Source organism: Gymnodraco acuticeps, unplaced genomic scaffold (assembly GCF_902827175.1).
Source record: "Gymnodraco acuticeps unplaced genomic scaffold, fGymAcu1.1, whole genome shotgun sequence".
In the NCBI taxonomy this organism is placed as follows: domain Eukaryota; kingdom Metazoa; phylum Chordata; class Actinopteri; order Perciformes; family Bathydraconidae; genus Gymnodraco; species Gymnodraco acuticeps.
This window is the reverse complement of record NW_022991614.1, coordinates 365,549-390,397: the sequence shown is the minus strand read 5'-3', so window position 1 is coordinate 390,397 and position 24,849 is coordinate 365,549. Positions and strand designations below refer to the sequence as shown.

Sequence of the window (24,849 nt, the reverse complement as noted above, 5' to 3'; positions counted from 1 at the left end):
GGATCTAAATAGACTCTCCTTCCTCTTCTGCTCATGGTGGTCCTTCAATCTTAAATGTGTCAATTATTTTCTCTCACTTATCAACAAATTATTTTAATCGTCCTGAACTTTCTCTAGAGATATGTCCTTGATGAGGCTTTGTTTGTACTTTAGTGCCTTGTTTGAAAGCACTCGTAGCCCTTCATTTCAATTAAAACCTTGTTTACTTCCCCAGTCGGCTGTGTGATTTGATACTCTCCTTCACGCCACCTCCACACATACTCAAGACCACCGTGAGGTTTTAGTGTGTAACCTCCTGTGTCTCTTCATCCTCCCTCTTATCCCTTCCTTTATTCTCTCTCTTTTCTCTCAAAGACACGCTCAATCCGACCCCCTCTTGTATCCTTTACTTAAAGCCGGAAGATTTACACAACGATGGAGAAAGACAGGATATTCTGCACTGTTGATACCTCATATTATCTCTCGAAGGCTACACTCGCCGCGCCCCTTTAATACCAGGCGAGTCGACCCATGTCAATGTGCTCTGACATTTGAGTGGGCCAACGCATTTGTTCTATCTCGACCAGCGGATGTATGTTTTTTTTCTTGCTTGTGGTAAAACAAACCCTTGGTTCTCCCATACTATGGTTTTCCTGTGAGATGTTGATCGGGCCTTTGGGTTAAAGTGTATATATATATTTCATTACATGAGATCAAGTCCGACCAAGTGCACAAACCAGTTGCCGCAATTCTGTTCTTTACGAGAAAGGGTTAGAACACTTTCTCTGACCAGCAGATGTATGTTTTACAGTGTTTAAAGGTCTCCTATTATACTGTTTTTCATCAATATATCACAGGTCTCAGATATATCCAGAGCCTGTCTCTGATTGGCTGAAACACCAAACAGATCATTGCAGCATTACCCATAATCCCCTCTGTTTCAGCCCTGTTTCCAAAGTGCTGATTCTCTGTCTGTTACTTTAGATGAAAATAAGGAGCCCCTCCCCACGCCCCTCTGAGAGACATTTGGTTACAAAGAACTCAATGGTGCTCTAGGAGGAGATTCAGGTGATAAGGAGGGGGGGGGGGTACCTTGGTTGGTGATTGGCTAATGGTTACACAAGACAACACATCGTTATGACATCATAAAGTGGCCAAAATCTGATCAGCTCATGAAGAAGAGGGGACACATGTTGATGTAGAAGAGACATGAAGAAGAGGGGACACATGTTGATGTAGAAGAGACATGAAGAAGAGGGGACACATGTTAATGTAGAGGAGACATGAAGAAGAGGGGACACGTGTTGATGTAGAAGAGACATGGAGAAGAGGGGACACATGTTGATGTAGAAGAGACATGAAGAAGAGGGGACACATGTTGATGCAGAAGAGACATGAAGAAGAGGGGACACATGTTGATGTAGAAGAGACATGAAGAAGAGGGGACACATGTTGATGTAGAAGAGACATGAAGAAGAGGGGACACATGTTGATGTAGAAGAGACATGAAGAAGAGGGGACACATGTTGATGTAGAAGAGACCTGAAGAAGAGGGGACACATGTTGATGTAGAAGAGACATGAAGAAGAGGGGACACATGTTGATGTAGAAGAGACATGAAGAAGAGGGGACACATGTTGATGAAGAAGAGGGGACACATGTTGATGTAGAAGAGACATGAAGAAGAGGGGGACACATGTTGATGTAGAAGAGACCTGAAGAAGAGGGGACACATGTTGATGTAGAAGAGACCTGAAGAAGAGGGGACACATGTTGATGTAGAAGAGACATGAAGAAGAGGGGACACATGTTGATGTAGAAGAGACATGAAGAAGAGGGGACACATGTTGATGTAGAAGAGACATGAAGAAGAGGGGACACATGTTGATGTAGACTGTATATTCTTGTTTCTTTGACCAGTATGTTTTTTGTGTGTCTGGGTAAAATGAAATCCTTGGTTATCCCATTCCTTTTGTTTCATAGTTCGTTACTGGTTCAACATGTGAGACATGTTAATGAGGTCATTGGCTGGGAGGATATTATATGAGCTGATTATATCTTATAGGACCCTCTCTTCAATTGGACCAGTTGCTGTTGTTTTAACATTTTAGATACTGTCTTATGTTCTTTGAGCAGATGATCCACAACCCTAACCCTACTTGTCCATGTTCAAGTAATACCTCTTTCCCGGCAGTTTAGTTTCAGTATTTACTTGAATGTGTTGAACCCATGTCCTTCACCCAGTACAAGCTCCAGTACATGGGCTCTGCATACCAACTTTTTTAAGTGTGACATTCAGAATATTTGTTTAATAATCTGCTTATGTTGGTGGAAATAATCATTCAAATATTGAGTCTCATCTATCTAGGTCTCAACAATCTTAAGTCCTCTTCTCATCTCAAAGGTGAAGCTTGTTGTCAGTCAAACACAGATAAGGTGCCTGCATACATAAGCAGACACCACCTGCTTTCAATCTGGTATGAAATATACTTTCAATATTAGGGAACCGTTTTACCAAACACACGTTCTCAATCAGGAATATAACCTTTCGAATGTGCTCCTTATCAACGCTGTTTGATTCACTCTATCTCCCTCTACCCCTGCATGTTTCTCTAACTCAAATGTAATTCTAAGTTACATTACATTACATTACATTTAGCTGACGCTTTTGTCCAAAGCGACTTACAATAATTTGCATTAACACCTAATTTCCTCTATTTTCTCCTTTAGTTCTACATCTGAGGTTTCTTGATTTGGCCCGTGGGGAAAGAACCAATTGCTGGGACAACAGCTGTTTGGACAAAGGAAAAGCAAATCGATTTGACCACAACACGCAGTGCAGACCATCATCAAGACTGCAGATTTAACATCTTCTGGGACAGCAGCATACACACCATTTGAAAGGACATCTTGCAGATTCTTCTAAACAACTTCATTCTGATATAATCCGATTGATCCAATTCAAGACCCAGGAGGCAGGCTCTATCCTCCCAGCCTGTCCTCCAACGAGCAGGAGTTCAGTCTGAAGTAAAGGTAAGCGAGTCAACTCAAACTGTTCTCTCCGGTGTGAAAGCCCCTTACATTGCAGTGCAGATCAGTTGTCATTTTCACTCCTATTCAATGCCAGTGATGCATGGAGTTTCTAATAAGTCCGCTGCTTTGGGCTGGATTTGAGAGGCCTCGGCTGACGGCTCACACACTGAAGCGCTTTTCAGCAAAGGCAGCTGACAGGGCCCGGTGGCCGTTCACTGTGAACAGCAGCGGTACAACCGAATCTGACCAAACGAGGCCGGCCGGAGTCTGTTGCCATAGCAGCAGGTGCTGATCCATATGCATGACTAGAATGAGATTTTGTAAAGGTGTGCTGAGGAAGGAAAATACTTTGTGGACTTTTTTTATATTTCTGCTGGATCTGTGGAGGAAACAGATCGGTGGCTTTGACTCGGTGTCAAGGTCAAGTTGAAGTTTTTTTTCTGCAATGGTGCATGATGATGAAACTTGCTGACATTTAGAGGAAACTACAGCAATGCCTCATGTGTGTGTAGCGACCCATATTCTGTGTACTCTACGATTCTGTCGCATTTTTTGTTTTCGTGCTGAAAGCTGAAAGTGTTCTTGTTTTGAAGATGTTACTCACAAATGTGGGCCCTGTCCTAGTTCTACAGGTTTAAGTTGTGCCACCCTAAACTACCTTTTTGGAATTACTGATAGCAATAGATTCAAGCAAAAGCTGAAATCTTAAAGGTCTCCTATTATACTGTTTTTCCTCCATATATTATAGCTCTCCGTTACATACAAAACATGTCTCTGAAGTGGCTCCAAACACCAAACAGATCATTGCAGCATTACCCATAATCCCCTCTGTTTCAGCCCTGTTTCCAAAGTGCTGATTCTCTGTCTGTTACTTTAGATGAAAATAAGGAGCCCCTCCCCACGCCCCTCTGAGAGACATTTGGTTACAAAGAACACAATAGGCGCTTTCACACCGGAGTACTTTTACCCGTACTTTTCCCGTTTAGTTCCGTTAGTGCTTGGAATTTTGCGTTCACACCAAAAAGAGAACTTAGCAGTATACGGCGTGAAGTTGTTTGCGGCCTGCCAGTAAACCCAAAGCAGAAGAAGACGAGACGTCAGCGGCTTCATTTGCGTAATCTTCCCTCAGGGAACTTATTCCGGTGTGAACGCGATCGGCTCTTTAGTTCCATGGGGGAACTAAGAGCCGGCACTAAGTACGGCAAGGTACTTGTTGTGAAAGCGGCTAATGGTGCTCTAGGAGGAGATTCAGGTGATAAGGTGGGGGGGGGGTTACCTTGGTTGGTGATTGGCTAATGGTTACACAAGCCACAAAATCGTTATGACATCATACATGTTGATGTAGAAGAGACATGAGGAAGAGGACTTTGCATAATAGGTCCCCTTTAACATGCTCTAATTGCCACCATATTTCATATGAAATATGCTCCACATTTCATTGCATATATTGTATCCTTACATCTTATTTTATATATTGAACATCTGATGTAAAACTACAGCCTCTAATCTTTCTTTTGAAACACGTTAAACTAAGATTCAGATACCTAGGACATCTGCATGTAACTTTAATCAATTGTCTGTTGAATTTACAGATTGCTTGCTTGCTAAAAAACTTCCAGTCTGCTTTAAATTCACAAATTCTCTAATCATTGAATTAGAGAAATAGCTGCCTAATTTTACAGTTTAAAAACTCGTTAAGATCACATCGCTCAGACTAAACTCCTGCAGGTATGTACCAAACACTACTTTGTAAACACTTTGTTAATGATATGAAGGTTTTTGATCTTTTTTCCAGGATGATCCAAAAACTCAAGACGCTGTGTTCAAAAACTAACTAGCAACAGATTTCTCTTAGATTAGTTTCATCAGGATTTGGTGTTAATGGATCAAGATGGTTTACAACTGAGAGGGATATTTAAACACTTGAATGTGTTTCACTTTCTGTTGAAGACATGCGACCATCACGGGTGTTGTAGGGTCTTACACCTGATCATCTAAGTGCTTGAATCAACGTTCTTTCACACCAACAGAACCAGCTGCCAGTTAAAACTCTGTTTCTCTTGATACTAATCCATTACGTCATCTGTTTTCACGAAAAGCACAATGTTCTCAAGGTTTATTCAGTAAGTGCCTTTAGTATGGCTGGTTTGAATGAATGAAATGTTCCAATAATGCTGAAATAACTCCATTCATGTATGGTTCAGGGTTAGAATATGAATGTTTTCAACTTGCTAACGGCGGCTATGTTTGTCTACAAGGCTGAACAAGAGGTACTTATTGATGTTGGGCTTGAGAGTGGTGTCCTTGGGTTCCTCTTAAAAACTTTATATTTCACTCTTAAGGGAACTGTTCTCAGGCAAGTGACCAATCCATTTCCCATCACCCTTAGTTACTTCTGCTACTTTAGACAAACCTGAGGAACAGAAACATGCCAGTTCCCTTCCCTACGCTGCAGTGCGTAAGCATCAGATAGTTCCTGAAAATCAGGCAGTAAAGCTCCAAGATGTTGATTGAAATACTCGCAGTGCTCTTGGGGGTTGTAGACATGGTGTTTATCCAAATAACATCAAAAGTCACTTTGGCACACAGCCTTACAGAGATAATATAAACAAAGGAACGTTAGTGTTACGTTCCCTTTTAGATCCAGGAGTACAAAGGGAAGTGACAGCACGAAACAATAACCGGCCGAGAGGAAACTGATCTCTGAAGCCATAAGCAGGTCTTTTAATTAACACAAAGAAAAAGGGCTCACCAGCCAACTTGCAAAACAAATCTAGATACACACATATATACTGGAGACATGGACACCACGCTAAACACATCCAGCCAGGGGAGAAGGGGAGAGCGACTGCAACCTTCCTCATGTCCTATATGGAGGCCCTGATTGGAGATTGGGAGCACCTGGGGGAGAGGCTGCACCTGGGGAGAGGCTGCACCTGAGGAGAGGCTGCACCTGGGGAGAATCAGGCTGCACCTGAGGAGAGGCTGCACCTGAGGAGAGGCTGCACCTGGGGAGAGGCTGCACCTGAGGAGAGGGCTGCACCTGGGGAGAGGCTGCACCTGGGGAGAGGCTGCACCTGGGGACAATCAGGCTGCACCTGGGGAGAGGCTGCACCTGGGGACAATCAGGCTGCACCTGGGGAGAGGCTGCACCTGAGGAGAGGCTGCACCTGGGGACAATCAGGCTGCACCTGGGGAGAGGCTGCACCTGGGACAATCAGGCTGCACCTGAGGAGAGGCTGCACCTGGGGACAATCAGGCTGCACCTGGGGAGAGGCTGCACCTGGGGAGAGGCTGCACCTGGGGAGAGGCTGCACCTGGGGGAGAGGCTGCACCTGAGGAGAGGCTGCACCTGGAGAGAGGCTGCACCTGAGGAGAGGCTGCACCTGGGGACAATCAGGCTGCACCTGGGGACAATCAGGCTGCATCTGGGGAGAGGCTGCACCTGGAGAGAGGCTGCACCTGGGGAGAGGCTGCACCTGGGGGAGAGGCTGCACCTGAGGAGAGGCTGCACCTGGGGAGAGGCTGCACCTGAGGAGAGGCTGCACCTGGGGACAATCAGGCTGCACCTGGGGAGAGGCTGCACCTGGGGAGAGGCTGCACCTGAGGAGAGGCTGCACCTGGGGACAATCAGGCTGCACCTGGGGAGAGGCTGCACCTGGGGAGAGGCTGCACCTGAGGAGAGGCTGCACCTGAGGAGAGGCTGCACCTGGGGACAATCAGGCTGCACCTGGGGAGAGGCTGCACCTGGGGGAGAGGCTGCACCTGGGGAGAGGCTGCACCTGAGGAGAGGCTGCACCTGGGGAGAGGCTGCACCTGGGGAGAGGCTGCACCTGAGGAGAGGCTGCACCTGGGGAGAGGCTGCACCTGAGGAGAGGCTGCACCTGGGGAGAGGCTGCACCTGAGGACAATCAGAGGGAGAGAGAGAGACACCCACACAAAAGCACCAACTGCGGCACGTAACAGTTAGCATTGATCTGTTCTGGTTATCGATAACTCACAACATCCTAATCAAGTATGTCAGTATTCAACATCTCTGCTTTCTTCACACGTGTGTAATGTTACCAAATAAATAAGAAGTAATCAAACCTGGTTAGCGGTGATAATCTGACATTAGTTTAACGTTAACTAGCTAACTGGCAAATGTGTTTCTAACATTAGCTTGAGATTCGACCCTTATACAATGAAAGGTGTCAAATATTGTGACGCAGTCAAGGTATCAAGTATCGTGTTTCAGGTCCCCTTGCCATATCTTTGAACCATCTTCAAACATTAAACCGAATGACCATAGATGAGCCTAGCACAAAGCATATCTGATGTTTATCAGGAAAGGGCAAAATGCCAAACTTAACCTAAAAAGGGCGGGACTAAGATCGATCAATGGATGACGAAAAATGTATTTTTCATTTGACTTATTAATTGTTTACAGAAAACATTATTTGCGTCCCAAGTAGTTTATTCTTGAATTGAATTAAATTCACATTTCAAAGGAATCCAGCTTGAACCTTTTGAACATTCAATGTATTCTTGCAGCCAGAGGGCGTACTCACTGAGCTATGAATGTTGTTTGGCCTGAACATTGTGGTGCTTGGACTCTTTGGACTCTCTGCACCTGAGGAGAGGCTGCACCTGAGGAGAGGCTGCACCTGGGGACAATCAGGCTGCACCTGGGGACAATCAGGCTGCACCTGGGGAGAGGCTGCACCTGGGGGAGAGGCTGCACCTGGGGAGAGGCTGCACCTGGGGGAGAGGCTGCACCTGGGGAGAGGCTGCACCTGGGGACAATCAGGCTGCACCTGAGGAGAGGCTGCACCTGGGGAGAGGCTGCACCTGGGGAGAGGCTGCACCTGGGGAGAGGCTGCACCTGAGGAGAGGCTGCACCTGGGGACAATCAGGCTGCACCTGAGGAGAGGCTGCACCTGGGGAGAGGCTGCACCTGAGGAGAGGCTGCACCTGAGGAGAGGCTGCACCTGGGGACAATCAGGCTGCACCTGGGAGAGGCTGCACCTGAGGAGAGGCTGCACCTGGGGGAGAGGCTGCACCTGAGGAGAGGCTGCACCTGGGGAGAGGCTGCACCTGGGGAGAGGCTGCACCTGAGGAGAGGCTGCACCTGGGGACAATCAGGCTGCACCTGGGGAGAGGCTGCACCTGGGGAGAGGCTGCACCTGAGGAGAGGCTGCACCTGGGGAGAGGCTGAACCTGAGGAGAGGCTGCACCTGGGGAGAGGCTGCACCTGAGGAGAAGCTGCACCTGGGGAGAGGCTGCACCTGGGGAGAGGCTGCACCTGAGGAGAGGCTGCACCTGAGGAGAGGCTGCACCTGAGGAGAGGCTGCACCTGGGGAGAGGCTGCACCTGGGGAGAGGCTGCACCTGGGGAGAGGCTGCACCTGAGGAGAAGCTGCACCTGGGGAGAGGCTGCACCTGAGGAGAAGCTGCACCTGGGGAGAGGCTGCACCTGAGGAGAGGCTGCACCTGAGGAGAGGCTGCACCTGAGGAGAGGCTGCACCTGGGGACAATCAGGCTGCACCTGGGGAGAGGCTGCACCTGAGGGAGAGGCTGCACCTGAGGAGAGGCTGCACCTGGGGACAATCAGGCTGCACCTGGGGAGAGGCTGCACCTGGGGGAGAGGCTGCACCTGGGGAGAGGCTGCACCTGGGGAGAGGCTGCACCTGAGGAGAGGCTGCACCTGGGGAGAGGCTGCACCTGGGGAGAGGCTGCACCTGAGGAGAGGCTGCACCTGGGGAGAGGCTGCACCTGAGGAGAGGCTGCACCTGGGGAGAGGCTGCACCTGAGGACAATCAGAGGGAGAGAGAGAGACACCCACACAAAAGCACACACACACAAGCACCAACTGCGGCACGTAACAGTTAGCATTGATCTGTTCTGGTTATCGATAACTCACAACATCCTAATCAAGTATGTCAGTATTCAACATCTCTGCTTTCTTCACACGTGTGTAATGTTACCAAATAAATAAGAAGTAATCAAACCTGGTTAGCGGTGATAATCTGACATTAGTTTAACGTTAACTAGCTAACTGGCAAATGTGTTTCTAACATTAGCTTGAGATTCGACCCTTATACAATGAAAGGTGTCAAATATTGTGACACAGTCAAGATATCAAGTATCGTGTTTCAGGTCCCCTTGCCATATCTTTGAACCATCTTCAAACATTAAACCGAATGACCATAGATGAGCCTCGCACGAAGCATATCTGATGTTTATCAGGAAAGGGCAAAGTGCCAAACTTAACCTAAAAAGGGCGGGACTAAGATCGATCAATGGATGACGAAAAATGTATTTTTCATTTGACTTATTAATTGTTTACAGAAAACATTATTTCCGTCCCAAGTAGTTTATTCTTGAATTGAATTAAATTCACATTTCAAAGGAATCCAGCTTGAACCTTTTGAACATTCAATGTATTCTTGCAGCCAGAGGGCGTACTCACTGAGCTATGAATGTTGTTTGGCCTGAACATTGTGGTGCTTGGACTCTCTGGGGATTCATTCCAGTCAATGAGATGTGTCAGCGAGCAGCTCTGTCTCTTGGACATGTTGTGCTGTTACTTATTATTCATTCTTCAAAAAGGATGTACAAATATGTTGGCTGAACATCGCTAAGTCTAGCAGACTAGAAACAACCAGAGTTTTCATTTCCATGACCAGGTTTTTCTGTATCTCAGTTTTGTGTGGGTGTTGATACCTGGCATTTTCTCCTGGGGGTTTTAGGATTCATCGCCTGTTTCTTTTCCCCCAATATTGTATTCTCCGTAGTAAAGTCTGCTCTGCTGACCTGCAAACATAGCCTCTTTCTGCTAGCAACTGTAATAAATCCTGCTGTGGAAATATGATCAGATTGCATGCAAACATATGAATCTAAACCGCACCCAAAACAAGTGTAACACGGTTTTAAATCTGATCAAACATATCTCTAACAATCTGCTTCTCAGGATAGAGACATGGCCAGCTGGACTGATTTGCCTAATTTAATCCCTTCATACTGATCATCTACTTCATGTTGTTTACCCAAATGGGTTTCAGTACAGCTGTGTGTCATTTCTATTAATGCAGAAAGAACCTCATTCATGTGTGGTTTTTATTTATTTTGTTATTCTACTAAAATCATACAAAAACAAAAGCGTATAATTCATACACACAAATGAACAAAATGAGTAGAAGCGGGAGGGCTGAAGCTTATGGGGAGTAGCCCTCCCGTGCATCATCATTAGCATCAATATAATAATGGCATTTATTTCGTCAAACGTATAGAAATGAAGGAGTACAAAGAAATAAAGAAAACTAATGAAAACTGGAACAAAAATAATTAAAAGTTAGGGCAAGAAAAAAGTAAATGCATATATAAGTAATACTGGTTCAAGGCAAGTTTGCAGGAGCTACGCAATGTTTTTAACTTGACAAGGTTTGCCCCTTCTCTCCACAAGGCTGAACGTTTGTGTCTATAACTCTACTGCATATGTTCTTATTACGTTCAGCAAAAAGCTTCATTATAATCAATCTGTTTATGGTTCCCTGCTTTACGACAGCTTTAGGAAGTAGGATTGTACTTTGTTCTGGATTAAGTCGTGGACTTCGGGTCGTGGCTGAACTTGTCTCTGCGGTCCTGCCTTGGGTCTCGCCATGCTGCTTCCCTGATGGCTTCCTCAAATTTGTAGCTGACATCCTCGTGGATTCATCTTCTTATTACAGACACATGCATTTCCTAACATTCGGTCTATATGCTGTAAAATGTATTATCTCTTCGATTTACACACGGCATCTATTGCACGTCTGTCCGTCCTGGGAGAGGGATCCCTCCTCTGTTGCTCTCCCTGAGGTTTCTCCATGTTCCCTTTAAACTGTGGGTTTTCTCTGGAAGTTTTTCCTTGTACGATGTGAGGGTCTAAGGACAGAGGGTCTAAGGACAGAGGGTCTGAGGACAGAGGGTCTAAGGACAGAGGGTCTGAGGACAGAGGGTCTAAGGACAGAGGGGGTCTAAGGACAGAGGGTCTAAGGACAGAGGGTGTCGTTTTTCTCATACTGATATTCTGAACAATCTGTGCTGTTGTATTTGCTGTAAAGTGTCTCTACTGTAGGCTATTTTTATTATATGTACAGCACTTTGGCTCGACCAAAAATCGTTTATAAATGTGCTATATAAATAAAACTTGATTTGATGTGTAAAGCTGTCGGCCCATAAACTGGGGTTTGACCCCCATGTAGAAGACCAGGGTTCAAATCCTTGTAACATATTCCACCTATCCTAAATAAAGGCAATGGTGGCAGAAATGATCTATCGTTACAAAACAGAAAAATAAAATTGGATTTCTGAAAAACGCTCCCAATATTAATTTGGTTTGAATATATTTTCGATACTAAGATGAGAGTCCTCATACACCATAGAGTCGTTTTGACAAGGCAAATGAGGCATCTGGCTGTTCTAATGTACTATATAAATATTACAACAACATGTATAATGTTGGTCATTACCAAGGATTGACTGTCTCATCAAGTCGGATGGGACTAATTTAAGTTGCAGACATCTGGCACAGTCACTCAGTTCTCTGAATTTTCTCGTGAATTTATAAAGAGAACAAAATCAGTCAATTTCACTCCTCATCGGGAAAAGCTAATAGAGTCACTCACCTCACGCGAGTGGGAACTGCAGCGTGGAGGAGTGTGATCTGCCTCTCCTTTAGTATGCAGCGTGTTAGTGTGATCGGGACGTGACTGGATTAAATCCTGCCAGAGGTGTCTTTACTCAGCGTTCACCTTGAGCAGCACACACCATATATCTATACGTGTGAATGTGTGAGAGGCATGTCCAGTTACTGTCGGAAGATGGTGAAGTATGTTTGTGTCAAGGTGAGTGCATGTGGTCGCAACATGAACATGTAGGTGTGTGTTTTCGCTGATGTGTGTAAGAAGCAATATAAAGGGTATTGTGTAGATGCCAGTTTTTTAGATTTAGATGTAGTTTGGGAACCCCTGGTGTAGATGCCAGTTGTTTTAATCGTCAGCTTTTTTAGATTTAGTCCAAATCCTACTCTTCTTAATGAAAATCAAGTTTACCCTTCATACTTTCAGTCCTATAGTCGATGACAATCAGCATTTTGTTGTCACTTTTTAGTGGCTAACATTTAGTTTAACCTTAGGTCGTAGCTTTTTCTTTTTTTTTTACAAATATTTATATTGCAAACAACTCATAATCCAGCAAATGACAAGAAGTAAGAACAGCAATAATCAATACAAAACAGTACAGATGTTACAAATAGCAAATGAAGACAATGGGCATCATTACAAAGGTAAAATAAAGTGATGCATTGCTCCATATTGACTTCAGGGTTCGTAGGTTTCGACTCCACTTCGAGCGATAGAACTATTAACAAAGCACTTATATCCTAATAAAGGACTGGCTTATCTAAAGCCAGTTGAGTAGCACTTGAAATGTTTGGCTCTATGAAACCTGATGTACTTTATGATTCTGTTTTCTTCAAGGTTGTGTCTTCCTGGTCGAATGTACTTATTGTAAGTCGCTTTGGATAAAAGCGTCAGCTAAATGCAATGTAATGTAATGTAGAGAGTCCTTGTTTACAGGTTTTATTTATTTATTTTAACCAAACACACCCCCCACCCACAGGTATGGTTGGCCCCAAATAGTAAAATAACTGAATACGTCAGATAAAATCATAAGTAAAACATAAATAATAATAAGAAAAGAAAGTCGAGAGCGAAAACGTTCTGTAAGAATCCGGTATAAGGAAAGAAAATAATAGTAAACATTGTCGTCTTGGTGAGAAAAAGGGTTTCATTAAGAGGGAAAAGGAAATATAGAAGAGTAGTCTAGGGCAAAAGACTAAGGGTCATGGCGGAAGAGCAGTAATGTTTGATTTAATCCCTTTCAGAAAGCTACCCGCGACTCAGCGTCAGAAGTGATAGGGAGTTCTTTGATAAGGCCTAATAGTGGGTCCCAGGTAGTACGGAAGGATTTGAGAGATCCTTTTAATGAGAATCTTAACTTCTCCATATGAAGGCATTGTAAGACATCACTGATCATGTGTTGGTGGGGAAGCATGTATCCATTTTAGGAGATTTAGGTCGTAGCTTTGAACTCAAAATGTCTCTTTATGTTGTCAGGTGATGGAAAGAAAGTGTGTGTGGCGTGTGAAGGTGGTCGCAACATGAACATGTAAAGTCAAGCCTAAACGTAGGTGTGTGTAAGAAGCAATATATAGGGGATGGTGTAGATGCCAGATAGTCAGCTTTTTTAGATTGAGTCTAAATCCTACTCTTTTGATATTTGTGTCCTTTATATTTTCAGTCTTAGTCGATGACAATCTAAATGTTTAAGTCACTTCTTAGTGGCTAACCTTCCATTTAACCTTAGGTTATCATCTATCTCTGAGACGAATCTGTCTCCATGGGACATATGTCCTTTTGAAGTCATCTATTTCATTTCAGCCAAAACCAATCATGTTGTCTATGAGATACACTCATTTCCCACAAGATGTTATCTCACACATTTGATGCATTACAGTTATCACAGAGAGAAAGATACATGGGAAGAGAAGGGGGAAGGTGATTTTGTGTGTGTGTGTGTGTGTGTTATCGAGATCACCTCTCAAAGCCTTGCTGTTCACTTCACGTCTTCCTGATCACCATGGTGATAGCTCAGTCTGACTTCTGCGCTGTATTTGGGGAGGAATAACTGGAGTTTGCTGATAAGGACTGTGTGTGTGTGTGTGTGTGTGTGTGTGTGTGTGTGTGTGTGTGTGTGTGTGTGTGTGTGTGTGTGTAGACATGCAGGCTTCTGTGCATTGTTGCAAACCAGAATCATTTTTCCATCAGTCCTTCTCATTCTGAGTCATACATCACTACTGCAGATGTATGAGTGTTCAAGTGCGTCTGTGTGTCTCAAGTTGAATGACACGGTAGCTTTAGGCAACCTTTGAGTGATATAACGTCACCGAATGACCTCTGAGTAATACGTCTTTAAGTTGAATGGAGGTCTCTGAGACCCTTGGGTAATGCATCTCCAGTCTGCTGATAGATTAACAAATCAGCTCATTTGACTAAGAGATCCATCAGAGCAGTGAAGGATGCATCCTCTTTAATTGGAATAAGCTTTTGATCTCGGCACAACGTAAGGACACAGCCAAACAAAAGTAAGCATGCTGCTTCCTTTATCAGTGCATTTTTCTATGCGTGTGTGTGTTTCGTTAGACTCCAGCATTCATCATCAGCTGCTTCTAATGTTGGCCATACATCATTGTGAGCTTATCTACTGTTGCAATTGTCACAACTGAAAAAAGCATAAACTGCAAACCGTGTGTGTGTGTTTGCTGTAACAAAACTGTGTTTGGGGAGTAGCGGGGTCCAGGATTTGTTTAGGCATGCTCGACAATAAGCCCCCAGTAGGTCGCACTAATCTGTTTTATCACCTCTTCATCCCTCCATCCCTCAATCTATCCGTTTCCAATTCTGCCGGTGTGGAGTGCCAGGCTCTACCGTGGCTGTCTGAGCGCAGCGAGAGCTATGGGAGGGCCGCCAAACACTCTCCAGCATCCTCCCCAAAACATATAGACACAGTCGTCATCGGAAAAGAGTTGCCCCCTTCACCTGGGATGTCCCTTTCCTGTTGGGTAGAGGTAAACACACATCCTTTACTCAAGTAGAAGTACAGATACTCGTGTTTAAAGATGGTAAAAGTAGAAGTACTGACTAAACTTCTTCACTCAAGTGAAAGTAAAGAGGCTTTGAAATGTACTTCAGTAAAAAGTACCCATAACTAGCAGCTGCTTTAAAGAGTACCTGACCTCCCTTTATATTAACAGAACAATAATGTCATTGTTAGCTAATGAATGTTTCCATGCTGAACAACGGCAACATGACAACGTTTCCATTGGTCCCTCTTCTTTAAGCCACTGTCACACTGTCCCGAAATTGACACACGAATATGGAATTGTGAATTTCGCACGAAGATGGCCCTGAACTTAAGCAACAGCCAAAGCAAGTACGATGCCTACAGAAGGCCACACGATGGCACCCGAACCACACACGGAAATATGGTCGTAGACTTTACTGATGATTTAGAATGTATCCAGATTCAACGTAAGAGCTTGTGCCTCTTCGGGGGGTGCTAACATTTAAACATACACTTTATTCTTTATTTTCTCCGTCTTTATATGTAGATTAGAAGATATTACTTATCTCCGTCATGTTGTTTCCATAGCAACAACAACTTCCTGTCAACAGCGTAAACTCGCCTTCAAAATAAAACATGAAGTTAACCTACATTACATTTAAGACATACAACTGCAACGGAAGTAACAAACACAATGTCATATCCTTTTCAGTTTCACAGAACACAAATTGGGTTATTTACATAATATGTTTTGTTGGGGATTTGGAGGGATATCTGGTCCGCTTTTCAAATCTCCGCAGGTTCCTATGAAGCTGTTTATAATACAGGAAGGAATCCATATCTACAAAGTAACAGTTAATCTACTTTAATGGCAATATGACAATGCAATACAATCATTACAATACAACATGATATATTACAGTTATATTGTAATGCTTAAGGAGTAATGCCGGCTTACTCCTGCCCTAGTCCGCATACTGCAGAGCTACTTTCACCCGAGGGCAGCATGTGAAGAAGAGAGCGAACACCAGGGATCCACCGGATATATACCAGAGTAAGAAGGAGGGGTTTGGTGTTAGGTCAGCTGGTCATCTTTTCAGGTCATCTCATTGGGAGACGCAACGCAGCAGGAAACGCAGCAGGAAACCAAACAGGCTCACTTTCCAACAAAAGGTCTCAAGGCCTGCATACCTACACCTCCCCCACAGAGCCATAAAACCCTGTTTACTCCAACCAGCCCAGAATGTTTATAGCCATTTGTAGTCCTTACATTTATGAAAGGATAAAACAGAGAAATCAATATAAAACACAAACACAGGTATTGTTTGAACAGTATTCACTTAACTGCTACTGTTGATAACCACCAGAGAAACCCAAGGGACCTCTCTTAATATCACAAACCACTGTAGCTCGTTCTAAGTTGAATGCAAATCAGGACATGCTCTCACCTTCCCCCATCTTCCTTTGTCCTCAAAAACACATGTCAACAGGCCCCATATCCAGCTCACAGTTTTACCCAAATTATTCTCATTTTAAGCTTATCCATAGTTTGCTAACATGAATAAATACAAATATAACTCTACAGTTTACACGATTTTGTTGTGCAATAAATGCAATCTCGATGTCATTGTACAATAATACGATGGCTACACGACGGCATTGCAAGTGCTACACGTAGTCGTGTTGCCTTCCTAAGACAATCGGGAAGCTTCTTGTTTCCTTCGTATTGTCTTCGTGAGGCGAAAAATGCCCGATAATTTTTTGGCATGCCGAAGATTTTGCCACCGCTCACGAAGTTGCTGCCGGAGCCTGAGAAACTCCACCGCCGGTCATACGATGGCTTAAGATGCCCTCACGAATTGCCCGATGTTGTTACGATCAGAGCCAAATTTGAATATTTCCTTTATCGTTTGTCCATATGGTGTCAATTTCGGGACAGTGTAACAGGGCTTTAGAGAATACCCGGAAATGATGGATACACGGATCGTGTTCAAATCAATAGGCACGCAATGACTCTAAAGAATAATGATCACGCCTTCAAACTAAAGGAACCAGCCTGTTTGGAAAATGTGAGAAGTAGAAGTATTTGTGTTCAACATGTAAGAAGTAGAAAGTACAGGTATTTGGGTTCAACATGTGAGAAGTAGAAAGTACAGGTATTTGAGTTCAACATGTAAGAAGTAGAAAGTACAGGTATTTGGGTTCAACATGTAAGAAGTAGAAAGTACAGGTATTTGGGTTCAACATGTAAGAAGTAGAAAGTACAGGTATTTGTGTTCAACATGTAAGAAGTAGAAAGTACAGGTATTTGAGTTCAACATGTAAGAAGTAGAAAGTACAGGTATTTGTGTTCAAAATGTAAGAAGTAGAAAGTACAGGTATTTGAGTTCAACATGTAAGAAGTAGAAGTACAGGTATTTGTGTTCAACATGTAAGAAGTAGAAAGTACAGGTATTTGGGTTCAACATGTAAGAAGTAGAAAGTACAGGTATTTGAGTTCAACATGTAAGAAGTAGAAAGTACAGGTATTTGTGTTCAACATGTAAGAAGTAGAAAGTACAGGTATTTGTGTTCAAAATGTAAGAAGTAGAAAGTACAGGTATTTGGGTTCAACATGTAAGAAGTAGAAAGTACAGGTATTTGTGTTCAACATGTAAGAAGTAGAAAGTACAGGTATTTGAGTTCAACATGTAAGAAGTAGAAAGTACAGGTATTTGGGTTCAACAATGTAAGAAGTAGAAAGTACAGGTATTTGTGTTCAACATGTAAGAAGTAGAAAGTACAGGTATTTGTGTTCAAAATGTAAGAAGTAGAAAGTACATGTATTTGAGTTCAACATGTAAGAAGTAGAAAGTACAGGTATTTGTGTTCAAAATGTAAGAAGTAGAAAGTACAGGTATTTGTGTTCAACATGTAAGAAGTAGAAAGTACAGGTATTTGTGTTCAAAATGTAAGAAGTAGAAAGTACAGGTATTTGAGTTCAAAATGTGAGAAGTAGAAAGTACAGGTATTTGTGTTCAAAATGTAAGAAGTAGAAAGTACAGGTATTTGTGTTCAACATGTAAGAAGTAGAAAGTACAGGTATTTGTGTTCAAAATGTAAGAAGTAGAAAGTACAGGTATTTGAGTTCAAAATGTGAAGAAGTAGAAAGTACAGGTATTTGGGTTCAAAATGTAAGAAGTAGAAAGTACAGGTATTTGGGTTCAACATGTGAGAAGTAGAAAGTACAGGTATTTGTGTTCAACATGTAAGAAGTAGAAAGTACAGGTATTTGGGTTCAACATGTAAGAAGTAGAAAGTACAAGTATTTGAGTTCAACATGTAAGAAGTAGAAAGTACAGGTATTTGAGTTCAACATGTAAGAAGTAGAAAGTACATGTATTTGAGTTCAACATGTAAGAAGTAGAATCAGGTACAGGTATTTGTGTTCAAAGTGTCAGAAAGCAATGTACAGGTGTTGTGTTCAAAGTGTAAGAAGTGAAGTACAGGTATTTGGGTTCAACATGTGAGAAGTAGAAAGTACAGGTATTTGGGTTCAACATGTAAGAAGTAGAAAGTACAGGTGTTTGTGTTCAAAGTGTAAGAAGTAGAAAGTACAGATATTTGTGTTCAACATGTAAGAAGTAGAAAGTACAGGTATTTGTGTTCAAAGTGTAAGAAGTAGAAAGTACAGGTATTTGTGTTCAAAGTGTAAGAAGTAGAAAGTATAGGTTTTGTGTTCAACATGGAAGAAGTCAAAGTAAAAAGTGGTCACAAAAATAAGTAGTGGAGTAAAGTACTGATACCAGAACAATGTACTTAAGTATAGTAATGAAGTATTTATACTCCACTACTTTCCACCTTATGTAGAGGCCCAGGTGGGAAAAGGAGGGGATGTTTCTCAGCCACCCTGCAATCGATCCATACTTCCTGGGCCTCCTCCTGCCATGTGGAGCTTCTGTTGGGATGGAGGCGAGGAGTGAGCGAGAGCCGTGTGCATTAGACATGCTAATCTCATTAGATTGAACCCTGTAGGAAACTGCGGCCGCTGCCAGGAGTGACGGAGCAGCTTGTGTATTATTAAAGGGCTCGCTCTCTCGCGGGGGATGTAGAGGTTTGGATAGGGAATAGACAGAAGGACTGAGAGTGAAAGTGCAAATGAGTAGAGATGCACAGAGCCATATTGAAGAAGGATCATTGAAAGGCAAAAAAGGAAGAGGACAACAATAGAGAAGTGGAGAGAGTGAAAGTGCAAATAGAACAATTTGGGAGAAGGGGTGGCATTAAATGAGTGTAAACTCCTTTCCGGATGTGTAATTAGCTAGATAATTTGTTTGTAAGTCAATAATATTTTTTTGTCTCAATTTGATACTGCTTAAGTTTGTACGGTATCATAATTCTCTTGTTTCATTCCATTATGATTATTTTTCGTTTTATTGTTTTACATATTCTAAATATGTTCACAAGCTAAAGCTTTCACCTCTTTTGTAATGTCTTAACCCTTATGTTGTGCTCGGGTCTCCCGTGACCCGTTTCAAGTTAAAGTTATATAATAACTACGCTCTAGTTTTTTTATTGCAACAAGGCTTCATGATATCCTCCACAACAGCTATATCAACACTACACAACTGATGTTGACCATTTCAGCCAAGTCTGAAGGTCTGTAAAAAAAAAAAAGTGTATCATTTGTCGTTCGGGTCTGGGGAGACCCAGCAGAATTGTTTCGGGTCACTCGGGACAAATTTGGCCCAATCAAGATTAATCTTTGACTTTAGACACCCCTCCCCCACGGCCCCGCCCCCTTCATCCAATGTAACAATAATTGTTCGCAACATGCACCTGGTCTCCCCTCCCTCTGCCCCCCTCCCCCCACTGGAACTCCACCTTTCTCAAAGAATATGTACACTAACACTTGAACCTGAACTCACACATGCACGTGTGCAATATGTGGTGTGATGTGTTTTGGGGCCATAACGTTACAACAGTATTGTACGGTTATTAATGCATAATAAATTAGTTATGATGTAGTTAAAACAATATTGGATGATAGTCATTTTCTGTGTGTGTTTTGGACTGAGATAAATCATGGGTCAAAATTGACCCGCGAACACCGTAACAGCTTTCGAACACAACACAAGGGTTAAACCTTTCCTTAGAATATTGTATGAATTGTAGGGTATCCTTGGGTGCTTTGAAAGACGCCTCTAAATAGAATGAATTATTAATTATTATTATTATTACCTGCTGTAACGATGCTACTCTTTAGGAAATACTCTGACAATTGAAGTATGTTCACAAGCTGAAGCTCTTGCTGTAACGATAATACATCAAATCAAATCAAATGAGTAGAGATGCACAGAGGCATACTGAAGATGACTCATTGAAATGCAAAAAAGGAAGAAGACGACAATAGAGAAGTGGAGAGAGGACCATTATACTAGAACTATCTGAATGAAAGGCAGTGGAGAGCGAACAAAAAGCCAAGTTAGAGAGGTGGTGCTGAGAGAAACTGATGGAACAAATGAAAGTTGGCTTAGCGCTGAAATATAAACACAACGGGGAAAAAGACATCATCTCTAATTGCCCAATTACAGTCAAAATGACAAAGTAAAACAAACAGCATCATCAGGAATGAAGGGAAGCATGACTGAATATCCACAAGCCTTTTAACAGAAACTTGTGAATTGGGCTTTTATTTATTTGTTGTGTCTATCTTTTACTGCAGGGAGAGTTGCCAAGGACATGTCTTTGTACTTTGTATGATGACAATATTCTATGTATATATTCTATTCTAATGGAACAAAAACTCAACATGACGTCTAAGAGAAAGGATATTTAAAGTTATTGAGAGAAAATGAGAAGAGGCAGAAGACTTCTTCCAAGTCAGAGTGTAATCCATGTTTCCAATCATTCTGATTACATTTCACATTGCAAACATTTAATCAGACAATATAAATCGATGTATTTGCCGAGCTGCGTGTTCAAAGAATGACCGGACACCTACTTCCAGAAGTCCTTCATTTTGAGCAGAAATAATGCGTTGGAAACACAATAATCGGCGCAAAATGACAAGAATGGTTTAATTGAGAGATGTCCATTATCCTTAGCTGCCCTTGCCTCTGTATTATTCATCAAAGTGAACTCTTCTCAGATGTTTTACTACTCACTTTGTATGTGTTATCTTCCTGGCCGTCTCCCCTGTCACTTTATGGCAGTTTTGACCTTTTACATGCTCCCACGTGGAACCAAACTACAAGAACTTTTTGAAGCCTCACTAGACAGCGTCCATGTGACAAATTAAAAAGCCTTTCATCCATTTCTCTCTCAACCTTTTATTTGATCGTACCAGACCCGTTGAGATTCTGAAGGGAGAGAGAACGAGCCAAGACATAAATAAACTGAAAGGGAAAAAGTAGTCGCAATTTAAAAGGGAATATAAATGTATTATATATCACAAAATAGACATTTAAAGAAGCCCTATTCGGCTTCTAGGAGTTTTCCCTCTCCTGTAGTTTGTTCTATAGGATTTAGTGCATGTAAATGGTCTGCAAAGGCTAAAATCCCTGAGTTCCCTACAGGACTCTTTAAAGTAGAGGCACTATATACTGATATACACCTGAACATCAGCAGGAGAGGACTCTTTATAGTAGATACACTACATACTGATATACACCTGAACATCAGCAGGAGAGGACTCTTTAAAGTAGAGACACTACATACTGATATACACCTGGACATCAGCAGGAGAGGACTCTTTAAAGTAGAGACACTACATACTGATATACACCTGGACATCAGCAGGAGAGGACTCTTTAAAGTAGAGACACTACATACTGATATACACCTGAACATCAGCAGGAGAGGACTCTTTAAAGTAGAGACACTACATACTGATATACACCTGAACATCAGCAGGGGAGGACTCTTTAAAGTAGAGACACTACATACTGATATACACCTGAACATCAGCAGGGGAGGACTCTTTAAAGTAGAGACACTACATACTGATATACACCTGAACATCAGCAGGAGAGGACTCTTTAAAGTAGAGACACTACATACTGATATACACCTGAACATCAGCAGGAGAGGACTCTTTAAAGTAGAGAACTACATACTGATATACACCTAAACATTAGCAGAAGAGGACTCTTTAAAGTAGAGACACTACATACTGATATACACCTGAACATCAGCAGGAGAGGACTCTTTAAAGTAGAGACAACTACATACTGATATACACCTGAACATCAGCAGGAGAGGACTCTTTAAAGTAGAGACACTACATACTGATATACACCTGAACATCAGCAGGAGAGGACTCTTTAAAGTAGAGACACTACATACTGATATACACCTGAACATCAGCAGGAGAGGACTATTTAAAGTAGAGACACTACATACTGATATACACCTGAACATCAGCAGGAGAGGACTCTTTAAAGTAGAGACACTACATACTGATATAACACCTGAACATCAGCAGGAGAGGACTCTTTAAAGTAAGAGACACTACATACTGATATACACCTGAACATCAGCAGGAGAGGACTCTTTAAAGTAGAGACACTACATACTGATATACACCTGAACATCAGCAGGAGAGGACTCTTTAAAGTAGAGAAACTACATACTGATATACACCTGAACATCAGCAGGAGAGGACTCTTTAAAGTAAGAGACACTACATACTGATATACACCTGAACATCAGCAGGAGAGGACTCTTTAAAGTAGAGGACACTACATACTGATATACACCTGAACATCAGCAGGGGAGGACTCTTTAAAGTAGAGACACTACATACTGATATACACCTGAACATCAGCAGGGGAGGACTCTTTAAAGTAGAGACACTACATACTGATATACACCTGAACATCAGCAGGAGAGGACTCTTTAAAGTAGAGACACTACATACTGATATACACCTGAACATCAGCAGGAGAGGACTCTTTAAAGTAGAGACACTTCATACTGATATACACCTTAACATTAGCAGAAGAGGACTCTTTAAAGTAGAGACACTACATACTGATATACACCTGAACATTAGCAGGAGAGGACTCTTTAAAGTAGAGACACTACATACTGATATACACCTGAACATCAGCAGGAGAGGACTCTTTAAAAGTAGAGACACTACATACTGATATACTAATCAGCAGGAGAGGACTCTTAAAGTAGAGACACTACATACTGATATACACCTGAACATCAGCAGGAGAGGACTATTTAAAGTAGAGACACTACATACTGATATACACCTGAACATCAGCAGGAGAGGACTCTTTAAAGTAGAGACACTACATACTGATATACACCTGAACATCAGCAGGAGAGGACTCTTTAAAGTAGAGACACTACATACTGATATACACCTGAACATCAGCAGCAGAGGACTCTTTAAAGTAGAGACACTACATACTGATATACACCTGAACATCAGCAGGAGAGGACTCTTTAAAGTAGAGACACTACATACTGATATACACCTGAACATCAGCAGGAGAGGACTCTTTAAAGTAGAGACACTACATACTGATATACACCTGGACATCAGCAGGAGAGGACTCTTTAAAGTAGAGACACTACATACTGATATACACCTGAACATCAGCAGGAGAGGACTCTTTAAAGTAGAGACACTACATACTGATATACACCTGGACATCAGTTTGTCCTCTTTCAAAACAATGCGCTTATTATATTTCATTGAGCTAAACTCTTTAGTGCAAATTGCCTTACATACCTCCGTATCGTAGTCAATGATATTCTGTACACACTTTGAAGACCACTGAGACAAATGTAACATTTGTGATATTGGGCTATATAAATAATAATTGATTGATTGAATTTGGGGTTCAGTATATTCAAACCATGTAACGTCTAAAAGGTATTTACCCCCTGAGCCTCATCCGCCTACTTTTATAACCAGGTACATTTCAGAAGATTGACACCTTAAGGAAGTTGTTTCTCAACTGCAGAATAGTGTGTTATAATCGTCTGGTACTTTCGCCTCCATATCTTTTTTCCATTTCCCTCCTGTATCTTTTCTTCATCCTCAATTTAGTTTCCAGTATATCATTTGTACCCTGTCTCCCTCGCTCTTCTCTGCCCCCCCCCCCCTCCCTCCTCCCCCCCCCCCCTCCCCTCCCTCCCCCAGGGGAGTTTATTCTTGTTTTTGCTGCTGCTCCAGTTGATTCTAACCCCTCAGTTTTGGAGTTGTCTCTAAGCAGTCTGTTGTCTTCCGGTTGGTTTGTGTCTGGGACCCCGACAGCTTCACTGTGGGAACTCAGTGGGAGAAGTTTTAGCGTGGGTGTGTATGAGACGCTTTGCTTTCTGTTTCCTCTGTTGGAATATTAGCACATGTCAAATCTGACATGTTATGGCTCCATGGCTGTCTAAATCCTGCTTCCTCTTATTCCCTGTTATTTTCTCTTTCCTGCATTATTAAAACCAATATTTTGGAGAGTTTGAATGGAACTTTTGATCAATGGTATATGTTGACAAAGTACCAGAGCAGAGTTTGTCCATGTTGAAGTCGTGCATACGTGAGCACAAAAACAGTTATCTTCGACACATTGTTTTCTACTGCATGTTATCAATATCTCATGCATTACTTTTTACTCACATGAATCTTGTCAATGACTACTAGCATTAATACAGTGTAAATGCAGTTGTGAATATATCAGTTTTAAACAAACCTAACAAACATATTTTTTAACAAAGTTGATCGTAAGCATGCCACATGTCAAATGGATGAACTCAAACAAAACAGCCCCTACGATGTTTCGTTGCAGATGGAAACAGACATTACTTTCAGAAAATTCACTCTGATGCCGTGTCTCTGCCGCTAAAACCAGAGGTAAGTAGGGATGTAAAGATATATCGAATATCGCGGTAAATAAATGCCTCAATACCGTCGTGAGACTGACAAAATATACCGTGATTTAAAAATAACATTTTAAATTTTTTTTTTTTTTTTGTTTAATTTTTTTTTTAAACCTTTATTTAACCAGGTGGTCCCATTGAGATCATCGATCTCTTTTTCAAGGGAGACCTGTCCAACATGTTAGCAAGTAGGTTACAACATGAACATAAAACAACAAATAACACAAAAGGACATCGTTTTTACAGGGCTACATGTACACACCTAGAGACATTGACAAGTACCAACAGTATATCTATATCTCTGTCAATAAGCCTCACCTTC

At 42.3% G+C, this 24,849-nt stretch overlaps 1 protein-coding gene across 1 annotated transcript in view; it reads left to right on the top strand.

Moving 5' to 3' along the window:
- The window catches only part of LOC117534033 (protein phosphatase 1 regulatory subunit 29-like), a 372,457-nt gene that overhangs the window by 112,873 nt on the left and 234,735 nt on the right, over positions 1-24,849 (top strand). The window contains exon 2 of the mRNA XM_034198047.1: positions 2,710-3,012. The gene's annotated coding sequence lies outside the window, so the exon portion shown is untranslated. The remainder of the gene's footprint in view (positions 1-2,709; positions 3,013-24,849) is intronic.